Source organism: Adiantum capillus-veneris, chromosome 1 (assembly GCF_014529385.1).
Source record: "Adiantum capillus-veneris isolate H3 chromosome 1, ASM1452938v2, whole genome shotgun sequence".
Classification (NCBI taxonomy): domain Eukaryota; kingdom Viridiplantae; phylum Streptophyta; class Polypodiopsida; order Polypodiales; family Pteridaceae; genus Adiantum; species Adiantum capillus-veneris.
In genome coordinates this window covers 123,702,245-123,706,249 of record NC_140931.1, presented here as the reverse complement: position 1 = coordinate 123,706,249, position 4,005 = coordinate 123,702,245, and the positions used below count along the sequence as shown (strand labels likewise).

The 4,005-nt window shown below is 43.4% G+C and overlaps 1 pseudogene; it reads right to left on the bottom strand.

The window, feature by feature from the left end:
• Positions 1 to 653: 653 nt before the first annotated feature.
• Positions 654 to 1,224, bottom strand: LOC147465487 (uncharacterized; annotated as a pseudogene).
• Between the last annotated feature and the right edge of the window lie 2,781 nt (positions 1,225 to 4,005).

Genomic DNA, 4,005 nt, shown 5'->3' with positions numbered 1-4,005 from the left:
AGTGGAGTTTTTTTGAACATGCATTTAGTTTGTGGGTTGGGGAGATAAGGGTTGCAAAATGATCCCCTTTAGAGTGTTCGAGGTTGCATGGGTGCACATTAATCTTGTGAAGTAAGTGTTATTTGCTTTTGAATGCACTATTTTTTTTTAAATTGTCAAAGATGGTGTCCAATGATACATTGCAAAAAATGTCGTTTGGTTGATAGTGACCAAAGGCATCTATTCCGAGAAGCCATTCTTGCAGTGGTTGAAAATGCATGTTTATTGGTGGTAGCTAAAAAGGTGAGCGTAGTAACATTAGAGTACAGGATCATATCTAGTATTACAACATTACTAATGCTTGGAGTGTAGGGGTGTTTTGAGCTTGGCGGAGAAGATGGAGGCAGAGAACTCCACAATGAAGAAGTCACACGTACACGCCACATGCAATTGTGGCATGTCTCTTGGTGAGGCAATGCAGTCTATTTGACACAATATCTTCCTTAAAGCTGCCACAATATCTTCCTTGCTTGTTAATCCTTGCCTGAGACAAAGGCCGCAATATCCTAAAACGCTTTCGGCCCATTTATCACCAAAACTATGGATTGCTACCTCTCTGTTTACAAGAATACATTGTGGGCATTTAGGGCTATAGGAAACTGCCAAAACAGAGCTTAGCGCTCTACACTTCTACATCTCTGTTGATGCATAGTCCGTATACTTGTTGTGGATGACCCTAATCATCTTTTCATTGAAGCTTGGGAGCTAATGTCACAGGGCGGTGTCCTTTCAGTCACCCTCCATGGGAGATCCACCTTTCTGTTGGGCAAACTGATCAATCTCCAAAGCGAACTGCAAAGAAACAATGTCGGATTATGATTCTAAGAAACAGCAATTAGAATTGAAAAGAATGAAGTACTTACTAGTGTCACATCAGTGCGCGCAAGGGTTCTTGTTGGTTATGTCAATTGTGCCAAGATCAGTGCACTCCGAGCACATGAAATGTTTGTGGGGAGTGAAGCTACTCTCTGGAACACTCTCCTAGAAATCTTTCTCCTCATCAATGGTTTGTAGAGCTACCGCCACGAGGGAATCCATGGAATTATGTCCCTCTGGCAAGGCTAACGTGTTGATGAGGGGAGCAGAGGAGTAGTCCACTTAGAACTCGGCCTTTTGACTTGGGTTCTCTATATCACGAACCCCAACATATATTGCAAGAACAAAGAGGGCTTTGTATTGATGCATTTCAAGAGAGTGGGTAATGTCGTCAAAGAAGAGAAATTCTTGACCATCCACTATAATTAAATGAAAGGTGCGCAAGAGCAACCATTAGGATCTCATCTTCGACATCCTCCCCTTCCAGGTCTTGGTCAACATCTTCTGTTAAGTATGGAGCCTGATTTACCCTTGTAATTTTCTGTGGTAAAAGCGCACATTTGTAAGGCCCCCATTATGAGGAGAAGTCATCGTGCGTGAAGGAAAATCACTCAACGGAAACCAAAATTTTCACTGCCAAGAATCAGGGGCAACTTTAGGGGCCTTAGGGGCGGAAGCCCCCGAGACTTTTTTTTCCCTCGCCGGAATATTATGGCCGGACGGCGGCCGAAAAGTGGTCGGAAAACAACCGTCGGTTGGCCGGTGTGGCCGGTAGTCAATGGCCGATGGCCGGTGGTCGGAAGTCAATGGCCGGTGGCCGGTGGCCGAATTCAAAAGCGGACTTGTCTTCTCAAGGGCGGCCACACATGGGCGGATTGGAGGGTCCGATTTGGACTTATTCGCACAAGGGCGGCTACACATGGCTGCATCTCATAAGAGAAGGCAGCCCTTTTGGCCTATAAAAGGAGGCCATTTCTACACACATTTCAGAGTGTGAAGTTGATGCAACAAGGTGAGTGTGAGGTGGTGAGAGTGAAGCATGGTGGGAGCTCCATTAAGGGTATAATCCCTTTGTAAACTACTTCTTGTTTTGAAGTACTAAAGCCATTGAGTGGCTGCTTTCCCGTGGACGTAGCCCACATTGGGTGAACCACGTATATCGTGTGTACTCTCTCTCTCTCTCTCTCTCTCTACTCTATAATCTCGTGTATGTAAATATGTCTCTCTCTATTAAGTAATCTACTCAATTATCTATTTAACTACGTCTTATTTCCTAACAACTGGTATCAGAGCAAGGTTTGCTTGTAGCTAAGTTATCTAAAGGAAAGGATTCCTTGAATTGAGTGGGAGTTATGGCGGAGGAAGGGAAGCTCAAGATTGAGAAGTTCAACGGCAAAAACTACCAACATTGGAAGATGCAGATTGAAGACTATCTCTACCAGAAGGACCTCTATTTGCCACTAGACGGTCTTGCAAAGAAGCCCGCAACGATGGCAGATGAAGCATGGATTGTCCTTGATCGAAAGGCACTGGGAACAATCCGGTTAAGCTTAGCGTCAACGGTGGCCTTCAATGTTTCGGAGATGAAGACCACGGAGGACTTGATGAAGTCACTTTACGACTTCTACGACAAACCATCGGCATCTAATAAGGTATTTCTTATGAAGCGCATGTTCAATCTAAAGATGGCAGATAATGGTTCAGTTGACGACTTCTACGACAAACCATCGGCATCTAATAAGGCATTTCTTATGAAGCGCGTGTTCAATCTAAAGATGGCAGATATTGGTTCAGTTGCAGAACACCTAAATGACTTTAACACAAACATAAGTCAACTTCGATCGGTGAAAATCAATTTTGATGATGAAGTGCGAGCTCTGCTTATACTATCATCTCTACCGGATAGTTGGGACAGCCTTGTGATGGCTGTAAGTAATTCTATTTCTGGTACAAATACTCTTAAGTTTGATGATGTTGTGGGTGTTCTCCTAAGTGAGGAAATACGAAGGAGAAGCATAGGAGAATCATCAAGTGCTGCATTGTCAGTGGAAACAAGAGGAAGGCCTAAGGAGAGGTTCAAAAACCAAAAGGGTCGTGATCGCTCAAGACGAAGCAAGTCACGCACAAAGTCAGTTCTTGAATGCTGGAACTGCGGCAAGAAGGGCCACGTCAAGAAGGATTGCTGGTCCAAGAAGAAGAAGGATACAGAGTCTCAAGACAACAAGCCAACATCGGAGGCCAATGTGGCAGGTAAAGTAGAGCAAGATGCTCTACTTCTCTCATTAGACAATGTGTCTAATTCCTGGATAGTAGATTTCGGGGCTTCATTCCATGCGACACCACACAAGCAACATTTCCAAGACTACACCAAAGGTAATTTTGGGTATGTATACTTGGGAGATAATGAAGCTTGTGAGATTGTCGGCAAAGGTACAATTTTTGTCAAAACTGCTAACGAAAATGAATGGAAGCTTAAAGATGTTAGGCATGTTCCTTCTCTTCGCAAAAATTTGATCTCTACAGGACAATTGGACGATGAAGGTCACAATATTGCATTCGGAAACAAATGGTGGAAGATCTCAAAGGGATCTTTGGTGGTTGCCAAGGGAGAAAAGGTCGGTACACTTTACTTGTGTACTGTTAGCACGCAAGCTTCAGCTTGTGCAGCAACTACAGAAGTTGACAGTGCGGTGTGGCACTACCGACTTGGGCATATGAGTGCCAAAGGAATGCAAATCCTTCAAACAAAGAAGCTTCTACCAGGTTTGAAAGAAGTGGAGTTAGAGTTCTATGAAGATTGTGTTTATGGTAAACAAAAGAGGGTAAAATTTCAAAAATCAGGAAATGAAAGAAAAAATAAAAAATTTGAGTTGGTTCATTCTGATGTTTGGGGTCCTGCAAGTACACCATCACTTGGTGGCTCATTGTACCATGTAACATTCATAGACGATGCGACTAGAAAAACATGGGTTTATATCATGAAGAATAAATCCGATGTATTTTTTATATTTCAAAGGTGGAAAGCCTTTGTGGAGAATGAAACAGGTACCAAGGTTAAATGCCTCAGATCCGACAATGGAGGCGAATATTGCAGCCAAGCTTTTGAAAGCTTTTGTGCTAGCAATGGCATTCGGAGGCAAAGGACAACCC